At 41.5% G+C, this 15,295-nt stretch overlaps 1 non-coding gene across 1 annotated transcript; it reads left to right on the top strand.

Moving 5' to 3' along the window:
* The first annotated feature begins 1,772 nt into the window (after positions 1-1,772).
* Positions 1,773-1,850, top strand: Trnaa-cgc. The gene has a single exon. It is a non-coding gene; the product is annotated as a tRNA-Ala (tRNA).
* Positions 1,851-15,295: the final 13,445 nt, after the last annotated feature.

Consider the following 15,295-nt stretch of genomic DNA (forward strand, 5'->3'; position numbering starts at 1 on the left):
ATATACAGTATAAATAATTTCAAGTGAACAAATACATTCATTATTTGTGAATAACAGGTTTCAACCTACTTTCAGGAAATTTTATTAATTTTCTTCAGTTACATTACAAACCAGTGATCATCAAATTCCGACCCACAGTATAACGATATACACCTAGCAACTAACAGCTGAATCCAAAAAACATCAACTGACATTAAGAGCTTCTTATGAGAGTAATTTTCCTGCTTATTAGCAAACAAAAAGAGTTGCAGAGGCAGTAATATTTTAAAATGTGGTCAATTGTAATTGATGTCGGTGAATTTAGCCATGAACTAAGTAAAGTTGGTCACTTACCTCAAGGACAGAGGGGTAAGTAGCATGACCACTGCAGAGTTAGAAGTGAGGGAGGAATGTTTTTTTGTTTATCTTTGTTACTGACCATTCACAGGTGTGCACAACATACCAATCATCTGCTATGTTATAAATTTTGACACAGACGTAACCTGGATCTATAAATGCACATTACGGACATCGTCACCTTCAAACGTGGTACATATTTGAACCGAGGAACATTAAACTGCAAGAGACATTCAATAAGTAATGCGACACTTTTTTTCTGAAATCAGGTCGATTTTATTCTGGGTTCCAGTCCATTATATTACTCCCCACTCCTTTGGCTACAAAACCCTATTTTTCAACTTAATCCCCACTGAATCGACGGCCGTACGCCACCTTACCGGAACGGCCCGTATACCTGCACGGTACCACTCTACCGGTCGACGTCTTGCAACTTCCCCATCACCCGTGTACTGCTCCCCACGGGGTGCATCCTCCGTAGGGCCAAACAGACGGACTTTGGAAGGTGCAAGATATGGACTGGCTGAGGAAGAACAGTCCAGTGTAATTTTGTGAGCTCTTCTCGGGCATGCAGACGTGTGATGTCTCGCACAGTCGTGCAGAAGGAGAAGTTTTTTTCCATTTTTGTGGCTATGTACGTGCTCAAGTTGTTGCAAGAGTCACGGCCGTGTGCGGACACCTGGCACGTGCGATTGCACGACCGTATTGCAATGGTGAGATACCTTTCCCAATGACACACCGTACTCTCGAATGAGATTTTCACTCTGCAGCAGAGTGTGCGCTGATATGAAACTTCCTGGCAGATTAAAACTGTGTGCCCGACCGAGACTCGAACTCCATCTGAGCTACCGAAGCACGACTCACGCCCGGTCCTCACAGCTTTACTTCTGCCAGTATCTCGTCTCCTACCTTCCAAACTTTACAGAAGTTCTCCTGCGAAACTTGCAGAACTAGCACTCCTGAAAGAAAGGATACTGCGGAGACATGGCTAGCCACAGCCTGGAGAATGTTTCCAGAATGAGATTTTCACTCTGTAGAGGAGTGTGCACCACAGTTTTAATCTGCCAGGAAGTTTCACACCGTACTCTCGTTCGCTGCCGAGTCTCCGTACGTCCTCAGGGGCTCCGCATTTGTTTGCCGAGTACTGTCTCGCCGACCCTGGGGTGTCCGAGTCGGGGACCGGTAACTGCCACCGGACTCCCGTTACCGTAAGCTCTGCGCGTGCTTCGGCGACCACTGTACGGCGGGACAGTGGAACGTCGTGTGTCGCAGGGAACGGGGATCTCGGCTCGGCCACCCAGATCGCGAGGATGGTAAAATCCTCTATAAAAATCCCTCAACCTCGAGGTGAGCTGTGCAGTGATTGCACGGCTGTTGAGGTGGAACAGTCATTTACAGGCAAGCTCTGGAGAACTTGCTGCACCTCAGTTGTACAAGGCCGAGCGAGGTGGCGCAGTGGTTAGCACACTGGACTCGCATTCGGGAGGACGACGGTTCAATCCCGTCTCCGGCCATCCTTATTTAGGTTTTCCGTGATTACCCTAAATCGCTTCAGGCAAATGCCGGGATGGTTCCTTTGAAAGGGCACGGCCGATTTCCTTCCCCATCCTTCCCTCACCCGCTCCGTCTCTAATGACCTCGTTGTCGACGGGACGTTAAACACTAATCTCCTCCTCCTCTCCTTGTATAAGGCTTACTCAGGCATGCGGGGCTCTGTCCGAGTCGACCCTCATTTCCCTAGCAGCTCGTGGGGCCGAGACGGAACCCTCGAAATCCTCTTCTCCTCCACCCAGTGGGAAGGGCGTACTGCCTGGGAGTAATCACACCCAGTCCTCCAAACCAATGAGGGAGGCTAGCTCTCCTGGTAATCTATATCAGCTGAATTATACACTACTGGCCATTAAAATTGCTACACCAAGAAGAAGTGCAGATGATAAACGGGTATTCTTTGTACAGATATATTATAGTAGAACTGACATGTAATTACATTTTCACGCAATTTGGGTGCCTAGATGCTGAGAAATCCGTACCCAGAACAACAACCTCTGGCCATAATAATGGCCTTGATACGCCTGGGCATTGAGTCAAACAGAGCTTCAACACGATACCACAATTCATCAAGAGTAGTGACTGGCGTATTGTGACGAGCCAGTTGCTCGGCCACCATTGACCAGACGTTTTCAATTGGTGAGACATCTGGAGAATGTGCTGGCCAGGGCAGCAGTCGAACATTTTCTGTATCCAGAAAGGCCCGTACAGGACCTGCAACATGCGGTCGTTCATTATCCTGCTGAAATGTAGGGTATTGCAGGGATCGAATGGAGGGTAGAGCCACAGGTCGTAACACATCTGAAATGTAACGTCCACTGTTCAAAGTGCCGTCAATGCGAACGAGAGGTGACCGAGATGTGTAACCGATGGCACCCCGTACCGTCACGTCGGTTGATATGCCAGTATGGCGATGACAAATACACGCTTCCAATTTGCGTTCACCCCGATGCTGCCAAACACGGATGCGACCATCATGATGCTGTAAACAGAACCTGGATTTATCCGAAAAAATGACTTGCCATTTGTGCACCCAGGTTCGTCGTCGAGTACACTATTGCAGGCGCTCCTGTCTGTAATGCAGCATCAAGGGTAACCGCAGCCGTGCTCTCCGCGCTGATAGTCCGTGCTGCTGCAAATGTCATCAAACTGTTTGTGCAGATGGTTGTTGTCTTGCAAACGTCCCCATCTGTTGACTCAGGGATCGAGACGTGGCTGCACGATCCTTTACAGCCATAAGATGCCTGTCATCTCAACTGCTAGTGATACAAGGCTGTTGGGATCCAGCACGGGGGTAGACAAAATTGAAGATGGGCATTTTTCTTCCATTTATTTTTTGTTGGAAAAGTTTCCTATCATGTTATGCAAGGAGGACAATGAAACTACAGATGAGGCAGTGAATGAACTTCACAGGCAGTTTACAGTTCTTGAGTTATATGGCACTTTGGCTGCAAATCAAGATGCTGAAAGTGATTCCAACTGGGTACAGATTCATGGAGGCAATGGACTTCTTAAGTATTACTGAATTTATAGAGTAGTGCTCTCTATTCTCACCATGCCCCTTAGCATCACAGAATGTGAATGTGTTTTCAGCCTTGTGAGGAAAAATAGAAGTGAGTTCAGATCATCCATATCCATTGAATCTCTGGTCTATTTCTGTGTTGAAGACCAGGAATTCTGGTTCCTGTTATGACAAAGCATTTTGTCAAGACTTTTTGCAACAAGCCAAAAAGGCCACAACTATGACTTTAAAGTTGACCCAGCATGTGATTTGCAGTGTGTATTATATTATTTTTTGCCTGTGTTACGTTAAACAAGTTTTATTGTGTAAGGTCTTTTTCAATTATAGCATATCTGCTTAATTTATCAATGAAGTCCTGTTTTGCATGCTCCAAACCAATTTTCACCATGCCTGCTGCTGTTTAACATGGATTTCTTTTTGACTGTTATGTTCATCTACAAATAATTGGCCTATGATGTAAGTAGATGCGATTTAATTGAAGTACCTGTTTAAAGCACGAAGAGTTATATTTTGTAATCCAGAAATATTATTATTTTCGTATGTAATGTTTGGACCAGATTGTCATCAAATAATCTAAAAGCCTTATTTCTGTTACATATATGCATTTATTACATTGTTACGAAGTACAAAATATGCCCTGAATGGACATACAACCCTTGCAGCTCTTGAAATCAACTGATTATAACAAGAGTGTCTTTTGTTCCATCTGCCCCACATGTGAGGTACAACAGGGTACCTTTTCTTTTGTTAATTAAATATCAAATAACCCTACAAGAAAATGTAAATTCAACAAACAGTTCTATTCACATAATGTACAAATGTGTGCGGCATCCTCGTTATCTGTATCAACTCCTGCACATGAACTGTGGGCCCATTTCTACCATTAAGTGCATCTAATATATGCTTATTCTGAAAAATTGTGGCACTAGAGACAATCATCTTCTTCACTAACACGATTTTAAGCCTATAATTCGAGCAGAAATGGTTTTCTCATTCCTTTTGCCATGCTTACAAAAGGATTTTGTTTTTCTTCCTGGAAATTTGACACTTTTGGGGTAAATTCAAGCAACATTTGACACTTTTCTTAGACTGTTTCCCATTCTGAGCATCTCACAACTCCTGTAGGTACACGGTAGATGTTAAAATGCTTCACAGACATTGGCAGAACTTGAGGGAGGTGACCAATGCCATCTTGCCTGATAACAGAGCCGTGTGAGCAAATATTGACAGCCACGAGTAATTTGTGTGCTTGTCTACCACCACATGGATGCCATGCACTTGCCTTCACTTGCGCATTGACTGTGAATTTGCAGTATGTGCAAGCATTATGCAATACACTTGCCACTACAGCTTATGCTTGCTTCCTCTCTCTAGTCAGCAGCTGGTGTCGCCTTCTCGCTTCCCTGGCGAGGGGTCCCGGGTACGATTCCCGCTGGGGGGGGGGGGGGGGCGGAGGCGGTCAGGGATTTTCACCTGCCTCGAGATGACTGTGTGTTTGTGTTGTCCTCATCATTCATGTAAGTGGCAAGATTGGTCTGAAAAAACGTTGGGAATTTGTACGGACGCTGCTAACTGCACAGTTGAGCGCCCCACAATCCAAACATCATCACAATCCTCATCATCTAGTCAGCACCGTTAACATTAGTTCATATATGCTCCATTTTGTGAAGAGATGAGTCAACAACAGCAGAATGATGTTGCAGGACAATCCAAAAAGAAAGTTACAGAAGAACTAGAGGTACAAAATGACTAGCAAAAAATGTTATCAGGTGACTGGATGATGCATGCCAAAAGAGGTAGGCACTTAACAAGATGAGATGGAAAAATTTGGAGACATGTTCCAAAGGAGCACAAACAGTTTACAGATTCTGTACAACAGAAAAGGTACAAGCCCCTCCTATCCATCAGAACATCTGTGTGTCAGTGCAAACATGCATATGGACTCAGGTGCAACGAAAGTTACTCCCAAAACCCAGACTAGATGTAGGAATGTGTGTTTTAGTATTAGTGCATATGACATTTGGTCATTCGTCAGATTCACAGATCCATATTTTATGGATCTAGCGCAAGTATGCATAGAGTTTGGGGCAAGGAATGGGTATATACATCCATCTGGGTTACAATGCAATGCTACAACAATTTTATGTGCTGTTGCATCACAAGCAAAGGATGCTAAAAGCGAGGTAGTGCTAGAAGTTTTGAACACGTCATTGATAAAACCGACTTTTGGACTGAGAATTCCACAATCAATCATTACTTGACTCTTAACTGATCATTACATAGACCATAATTATAATCTTCTAAACAGTGTTCTATTCTACAGAAAATTCTCTCGTGAATCTGTGACAGCAGGAACTATTGGCAAGGAAATACTTCAGGAAAGTGGAGAAATAGGGCTAATATCCGAAATCTTCGGAACTGTAACATTCGTGACGAGATGGTGGTATCAGCATGGTAAAAGCATTGTCTCCCGGGAAAGTAAAGCGACTGTTTTGCTCTGCGCATTTTCTTAATTTTATTCTGAACACCACATTTACTCTGAAGCTGGCAGATCTAAATCTTTATGGGTGAGGCTGGGAATACGATTGCAGTATTGGCTGGTCTTGCTGTTGCAAGATACTCCGATAAATGCTTAAAGACTCATTGACAGAAGTTCCACCTCAAGCTAGAAGAGTATTCAATCTTCAGTACCTGCATTGGAGAGCCTGAATCCAAATTTGAACACCCGATTCACAGTTTTGTAGCAAATTATCTCCGCGTGTTTTCTCGATGATAGTATGAACGTGCACTGTGCATTGACAAGATATACGAAATATTAAGGCAGATTGATCTGAAGAAGGCTCAGAAAGATGTGTAGGACCAGTGACCTAAAACAATAAATTTCATGGAACCCTATTGAGAGTGCAGCAAGAATGTCTGGAAATGCTCTGGAACACACTGATTTGTTTGTCTGTGAACACTGCAGATAAAACTCAAAACTTCTCAGTTTTGAAAGTAATAAAGGCACATGTCGGAAAATAATAGACAGCTTCAGATAATTTACAGCTTATTAATAAGTGTAAACAAATCGTTATGCTTTTCAAACATTTCGGAGTGGGAAACCAACTTGAAATTACCTTACAACAAGTCTTAGAAAAGCGACGGACGTCGACGTTATTTATGTTGTTTTCTTTCTGCGCAACTTTGAACAGGTACCAGTATTAACACATATCCCATTGCTGGATTCAATACTGTTAATAAATATTCACGACCGGAATTAATTTGTTGTTTTTTTGCAGATAAATCGTATTTTTGAAATTCGCTCTAAACACCATTTAATTATGTCATCGTCGGAGCAACAAACTATTCCTGAATAGCCTTTTTACCTCAAAGAAGAAACACACAAAAATTGAAGTTGAAAGAGCACCAACAGCTCAGTATTTTTTGTTGTCATCCATTAGAGTTGTGAAGCAATGTTCACCCAGGAGCAGCGAAAGGGCGACAATGAGCAATCTCAATTATAAATCTTTATCTCTGTCTGATGCGTGGAAAGTTTGTACCACATGTACTGCACGAAGTAGCTGTATTTTTATGGCCGCAATTCCGGCGTCTTAAAATGCCGATACAAGAGGAGAGGATGTAAGTTTTTACTGCATTTGTTTTTTTATGAACCAAAGGACGATTAAATAAACGGTGACTTAATTCTTCGTCAAGTTCATGCTAAAATTAGAAAACTTTGGGACACGATTCCATCCGAGTAGTTGTGAGCAGGAAATCGCGTATCTGTTAGAAATCACATTGATTGAGAAGTCACAGATATCATTACAACTTTACAGACTCTAACTGCGATTTCAGTCGCAAGCAGCATTCAATGCCGTGTGGCGTCTATTGGCCGAATTTCGTACTGCTTTCCGTAAACCTGTTGTCATGCTATAGAATTAACTGCGGTTTCAGCAACAAGTCGCGGTTAGAAGTTGCAAGTAGCAACTGAAAAGCGCAGTTAGCAGTGCCATCTGTTGGCCAAAGTTCGTACTACGCTCTTTCTCTGTGATTCGCTATCGAGTCCAACTGTGATTTCTGTGACAAATCGCAAGTAGCAACTAAAGTGCGCAGTTAATATTCTTTGCTTTGTGTCATTGTTGACCGACGTTCGTACTTCGTTATAAGTATCTTATGCCTCACGAGATAGATGTACTACGTGTGCATATTATATGACGGCATGCACATTCAGTACCTGTTATGGTTGGTCAAACACAGTTGTGACTCTGAATATATTATATCAGTAAGAAGCATTATTGCCTTTTTCTCCTGAAAATAGAGACAAGTAACCTAAAAAATGCTTCCGATATGACAGTTGTGGTTAACACTCCACAAGCCTACATGACTTCGCAATGTTAACATAGCAGAACTCAGACATCTGTATAAGTGTGATGAAATGAAAACAATATTATTGAGTCATGTGAATGCCTCACTTTTGTTCCGACACAGTTCAGGACTCTGGAGAAAAATTTTACATCTTGTCTTCTACATGACAACTGCACACACAAGAACTTTGTGCTGACACTACAACCACCTACAGAAGTAAGCTTTTTCTGTGTTAACTTCAAGTACTGCACTTAAACTATTCCTGATTTAACTGGAAGATCTGTACTTCCCACTTTCATATCAACAGCCTCAAAACATATACTCTAGTCCTCGGGCTAAATTACAGGTCAGCGTCACCACACCAAGATCATGGCGAAAGGGGGGGGGGGGGGGGAGGCATGTCACTCTCCAACAAGTTTTTACCAATAATTAAATGGCGGAAAATTTTCGAGTATAGGGCGGCTTAACATGGGGAAAATGATATTTTCATAAATCACTCACTGTATTTAACATTTATTTATCATTCCTTTAAAATTGCATAACAACTTCAATTAAACACAGTTCAGTTTATTTATTGATCCATCTTAAAGCATTTTTCATGCAACTGATGTCGTCATTTTACATGCATTATATAATTACAAAATAAGTCATACATTTTTAACATTCTGAATGAGTAAATATGTTTTGTACTGCACGTGTTTAGTAGTCATTAAACATAAATGTGTCGTGCAGAATGACAAAAGGAGATACTGTATGTGTAACACAATACACAGGCTAAGAAAAACATTTTAACAAATATAAATGAGACAGGATTAATACATGTTAACCATTGGGGAAAATGCATTATGTAAATAAAGCACAACAGCACTCATTCTGCACACTTATTTCATAATTGTGGTACTTTTAAACTTAAAATCCTCTAAGATTTGTCTTGAATCTTCACGGTTCTCTCTCAAGAGCCTTGATGTGGATAGATACGTGCAGCAACCAGTAATCGGAGTCAGAACTCTGCAAAATCACATGGATTATTAAACATTTTTGCTGTCACTAATTACAAACAATGTAATTGGCAGAGTAGTATTGCTAATATTTCCTGTAATGAAAGCCACTCAATGGGGGAAATTTCACAGATGCAAGAAGGATCTCACTTCATCTACAGCTCCATGATTACTCTGCAATTCACATTTAAGCGTTTGGCAGAGGGTTCATCGAACCACAATCATACTATCTCTCTACCATTCCACTCCCGAACAGCGCGCGGGAAAAACGAACACCTAAACCTTTCTGTTCGAGCTCTGATTTCTCTTATTTTATTTTGACGATCATTCCTACCTATGTAGGTTAGGTTCAACAAAATACTTTCGCATTCGGAAGAGAAAGTTCGTGACTGAAATTTCGTAACTAGATCTCGCCGCGATGAAGAACGTCTTTGCTTTAATGACTTCCATCCCAACTCGCGTATCATATCTGCCACACTCTCTCCCCTATTACGTGACACTACAAAACGAACTGCCCTTTTTTGCACCCTTTCGATGTCCTCCGTCAATCCCACCTGGTAAGGATCCCACACTTACGTAATTAAGTTCATCGAAAGACTTAGAAAATAACCTCTTGTCTGATGAAGACAGTCAAAAGACGCAGTGGCAATTTCTTCAGATTGTTGACAATGATATTTTGAATTCTTGCTATACTGAGCAACTGAAATGTAGTTCAGGTACCTGTGAACATAACAATACTGTATGGCTTCTTTCATGTTAATCACACTATTAATGTTTTCACAACTGCTTCTTTAAAACAAAATTAAATCCAGCGGAGGAACAAATGTAAAACATACTTACTAATGACAGTTTTGTTGAGATGCAATTTTCTTTGTGGACAAGTGTAACTTTTTCATATGGTGATAAGTAGGGTGACCAGAAGTCCGGATTAATCCGGACATGTCCTCCTTTTTAGCTCTTTGTCCGGGCGGATTTTTACAGTGTCCGGCTTTTTCGCAAAGTTGAGCGTAATACAGTTAAATTTACAATTCGTCCCGTTCTATTGCTCTTTTCTTTAATACTTTAACTATTGGCAGAGCCTTCGTGATAAACATGCACAAAGGCGGCGTTAGTAGGTGGCACCAGGATCGTCGATGTTATCGTTGATCGATCTATAAGCGAATGCATATATCGATTATTTAAAATTTTCGTTTCGTATCTTCGCTAGGTCCGTTTGACAGTTTCCAGACAGCTCCAGACAACAGGCTGTACTGCGCATGCGTAGCTACGATGACGTAGGCAGCCCGTGTTTGGTGCTTGCTCTGCTCATACGCTTTTCGTCGCATTTCTGGTGGAATTTTGTGCGTGATGGGGCATCACGTGACCATGTGCAGCCCTGGAGCATGTTGTTGAGAGGACATACAGAGGTGTACTTACAGCAATTGTTTTATCATATCCCACCAGATAAAGAATGCAAATAAGGAAGCAGTTCTTGCAAAATATCATTTCAAAATTAGCGCGAAGTACCATAACATTTCGCTCTGGGGTGACTTTGACAGATTTTTTTTTTTAATTCGCACTCTGCAATGTTGTTATGTAGCATTTCTACGTTTACATCTACACAGCACTGCAAAAAGCTCGTAGGATGGAATACAAATTCCTTGAAAAAAAAAGGAACAGTTTCTTGTGTAACTTACACCGGAATAAAGGACAATAAATTTCATGACTATTTAAAAATGTGTAAAAAATTAACATGGTTGTCTGTGAGGCAAAGAAACTGTACAACTGACAGTTTATGTTCTACTCTAGGATTAAATATGAAGCCATGTGCGGAGTTAAAATGATAATGGCATTCTATAAATTTAAGACGTAAACACAAATTTAAGAAATAACTTCAGGCCTAGAGGAAGTACTAGACAAATGCCTTGTGATCGAAAAACACTTTCACAGAAGTCAGATTTGTAAAATTTGGCTACAGCTGTCATTATATTTGAAACAAAATATTTAGTTCGAACTATTGGCCAAATTTGCCTACTTAGTCAGCTTCAAGTCAGTGTTTACGTATGTTCGTATGTATACAGCATTAAGAGATCTTACAGTGTCATAAAATTGAAACTACTAACTTATTTTGGTCTTTCATGTTTATGATAATGTATATTAATTCACTTGAAGGCGCCCGGCCACAGAAATCTAATTTGATTTCATTTGATATGGGAGCTATAAATGAAGAGAGGAGCAATATTTCGAAGACATGAAACATATACACGGGCCGGCCAGAGTGGCCGAGCGCTACAATTTAGAACCGCGCGACCGCTATGGTCGCAGGTTCGAATCCTGCCTCGGGCATGGATGTGTGTGATGTCCTTAGGTTAGTTAGGTTTAAGTAGTTCTAAGTTCTAGGGGACTGATGACCTCAGAAGTTAAGTCCGATAGTGCTCAGAGCCATTTGAACCATATACATGGGTCACGTGTGGAAGGATCCCCCCCCCCCCCCCCCCACTATAACTCATCTTGCTCTGCGCATGCGCGAATCTGGCAGCTTGGACGCGCCAGAAAAATTTTTCCGGGTGGCATCTGGCTACTTGCTGCTACAGCTCGTACAGCAAACAGCCACGCTTGAAGTAGCCAGAAGTGGGAGGAAGGCACTGCTCATATGCGAATTCAGTTCTGCGCATGTGAATGAGCCCACTGGCAACTGCTCATACTAACCTGCTTTGTGTTGGCTTGGCGTCCTGTAGCGCACCTGTGATTTGTGAGTGAAATTTTTAACCGAGTGAGTTACGTAAAATATTGGGCTATGACTAAAAGAAAGTGTATATTTTCTGATGTGCTTTCCTGCAAATATCCGGCTTCCAAGAAAGGGAGAAATGAATTTCAAGCGGAATGTAAGATATGTGGAGCTGGAACATACGTTTTAGTGAGTGCTCAATAAAGGTAAGAAATAACTCGACAGATTATCTGTCTTGGTTTTATTTCATTGTTTCATAGTCATTCAATTTATTTGTATTCGGAAGGTTAAAGTGCAGTTAACATGACGTCAGCTGCTGCTTGAATTGCATATGTTGGTAGCGGTGCGTCGAATGAAGGGAGGTGAATGGTCTTACGTTTTTCGCTTTTTAAACAATTCCATGAGGTTGACATAACAAAACAATTGACGCCACGCGATCACCACAATCAATGTTTTTAATTTATTTATATGGCTCAGTTAATCACCACCTGACCATCAGTAACAATCAATTACTAGTTTTACCGGTAATTCCCGGCAGTCACGTGACTTGTACAAAGCTGACGGGTGGTGTCCTCATCTGCAGTTGACCCGTTTGATGTGTCCTCTTTTTTCTTCCTTTGTCCTGCTTTTTGAAGCTGTTTGTCCTCCTTTTTAAACAATTGCATCTGGTCACCCTAGTGATATATCGCAGAAATAGCAGTGGTAGGGTGCAGAGGGATATAGAGGGGGCGTCACGTATCGTGACGGGTGGTGGGGGGAGTTCTGCGCAGCCAGCAGTTAGTGGTGGGGGGAGCCAGCTGCCAGCCAAGGCAGTCTAGCCACACTATGCGTTACCGCTCCATTCGACTGTTGGCTACTGGCGCCGCGCGTTGCAGTACGCGCGCATGCAGGAAAGGTGACAAATACAGTAATAACTACCGTATACGCCTTTGTGAGAAAGGCGTTGACATCGAATCGTCTGCCTTTATAATATGGAGTGGTATAAAATGTGTAAAAATAAAAAAGCTATGAACATTGGCAAGAAGAATACACAGACTTGCATTGTTTATTGTGTCTGTCGATCAACACGAGAATACCGTGTTGAGTAACTGGAAAAACTGCTGCACATTTATTTTTCTTTCCTACTGTAACTCAAAAAATACAATCTTCTTGTGCTGCCTTGAAAAATAAAATTTGAAAAGTAGAAGAAACCTCGCGAAAAAATGTATACCTAATGATACTGAAACGATTTTTATAATACACATAAATGTTTTGCAATACGTGTGAGTATCGGGAAAAATCGCGGCACATACAGGGGTATTTCTGTCTCCCTTTCGAACCCAGAGAATACGTTCACCCTGTATTGACTTACCATCTGTAGTCAAAATTATTTATTTGGATTGCAGAGGCAATACTCGCACATGTGAAATGTTTACAGGCCATTTTTTTAAGTGATCTAAAGAAACGTCTATATGTAGAGCACTTTTTGGCACATAGTTGAAAGAATCATATTTCAGAAAATATAAAAAGAACCTGTCATACATTAAAAATCGTTATTATTAAAAGAACCAAAGGCACTTTCTGTTTATAGACACCTCACTTACATAAAATAATTTATAGTTGTTGGTATTGTGTCTATTGTACATAGTTACTGTCATACATAATATAAAACAGGTTTCCAAGTACTGTTTGTTAAGACTAATTTTCGGAAAGCGAGAACAATTACTTATTCAGAAATGAAGACAGCCGTCCGACCAGCATAAATACAAACGAAATTTTACACATTTTAACGGATAATTCAGTTAGAAAATCGACAAGTGTAATCACTGAAGACAAGCTTTAAACAAAGTCCATGACGAAATTGCCTAAGAAACTAAAATATTTTTATAATTACTTTACCAGCCAGGCAAACCTAGACTCAAGTTATATAATATAGGCTTATGATTAACAATATATGTTTAAATGCTTACTGCACCAATGCAGTACTGTCACAGGTATCCCAAAACATCGTCTTCATCCTCGCTGTCTGATAAAGACGAATCCGAATCGTGAAGATTAATTATGACAGGCTCCATCACCGAGTCTCTAGCGATTTCTTTTTTAAAATCTTCTTCCTGTAATGTTTCCGAATGTCTGACGCAGTTTGCCCATGAAGATATGCTTCCGTTGTCCACTGCTTCATGTGTGAGTCTTTCCACGTCAGCAATTCGGAACGTGCTATTTCTTTCTGAGATTTGGGCTTTAACTTGCGCCCATACCTGCTCAATAGGATTGCAGTGGCAGTGATATGGCGGTAACCTCATTACTCGGTGGCCATGCTGTCTCGCCAGTTCATCTATTTTGTAACTGCGGTATTTAGACTTGTATGCATTTGAAGTATGTATTTGAAGTAGGAGCCTTATTCACTTGTACAACGCTTGCATTGTCCATGACAATAACAGAATTCTCTGCCATGTACAGAAGTAGCTGTTGCGCAAACCACCGCTTGAAGACAGCATAGGTCATTTCAGAGTGATGGTCATCTGATTCCTTCGACTCCGATGCTTTAAATATTAATTTACTCTCTGGTATGAGGCCTGTCCCTGCGGAACCAGCGTGAAGCACAATAAGGCGTCTCCCTTTTCCCACAGGAACCTTCAGGACACCAACATCGTCACTTGTCTTCCAGCACATTGGTCTTGAATGGTTCTGGTGAACGTATGTTTCAGCGAGATAATAAGTACGTGCTTTTCCAACTGGTTTTATCTCATGCATTTCTCTCAAGAACCCAGTCCTTACCGCTACAATGTCACTTTTCTCTAAGAGCAATTTTCTTCCGTCGTTGCTCTTTCTGTATTTAAATCCCATCTCCCTTAATATTCTAAGCATGGTAGATTTGCTGCCGTTGAAACTTTCAGCTTCTTTCATTTAGGAACATAATTTATCTGCCGTAGGATAATCACCTTGGCTATACATGTCGAATATTTTGCGCCGTAACACATTCTTGCTGAAATCGTCGAGTTCACGAATTTCTTTCGATTTCGGCACTTACCGGGCGACTTAAAAACAGGTGATTCGTTCTCTTCAGTAGATGCTTTGGCTTCGATGACGATCCGTTTTACAGTTCTCAGACCGATACCACACGCCTCTGCTGTTCGTTCTTGGCGCTTGGCAACACTGTGAGACACTTTTTTGTTAGCTGTGGCTGTCGCTGCCAGCTACCATCTAAAGAACTGATACACGCGAAATATTATTTCTCTCCCATGCCTGTGTAATACTGGGTGAGATTTGTTGTTGCCACCCATATTACCATAATGCCTTGCAATAACTTTCGAAAAAGCACCACAGACAATACTAAAACCAGTCGTAAACCTGCTCTGCACAGAACGACATTAAATCTGGCGCTCGCTGTGGCTGACTGACTCCTATTGGTCAGCAGGTCACGTGACTTCCGTGCTACTGCGCGTCCAGTCCTCACCCGCCAAGTTACATCACGCCCGCTCTAAGACCTCGATTAGTTAACTGCGATTCTTAACTGCGACAAATCACAGATACTGAAAAGTAGCATTCACAGAAAACACTAATATCAGAAAATTGCAGTTTAGCCCATCACTACATCCGAGGATAATATGGCCGAGCCACCTGTCTGGTTATCCCCGAAGCAATCACATGATGACAGCTATGACGCATGGTATGATAGCGATGGAGATGAGAACGAAACTGGAGCCCACTTCAGGGACGGTCGAGGAGATGACCGAAATCTGATTAATCGTTGTGAGTCTGAGGTAAATTCCTCTGCTTTTGCTAAGACCTGAAAATTTATTTTAAGAAATACTATGTACTTCCATCAATAATTTGTTTTTATGAGAACATTGTTACTGT

Source organism: Schistocerca piceifrons, chromosome 11, assembly GCF_021461385.2.
Source record: "Schistocerca piceifrons isolate TAMUIC-IGC-003096 chromosome 11, iqSchPice1.1, whole genome shotgun sequence".
Lineage (NCBI taxonomy): Eukaryota > Metazoa > Arthropoda > Insecta > Orthoptera > Acrididae > Schistocerca > Schistocerca piceifrons.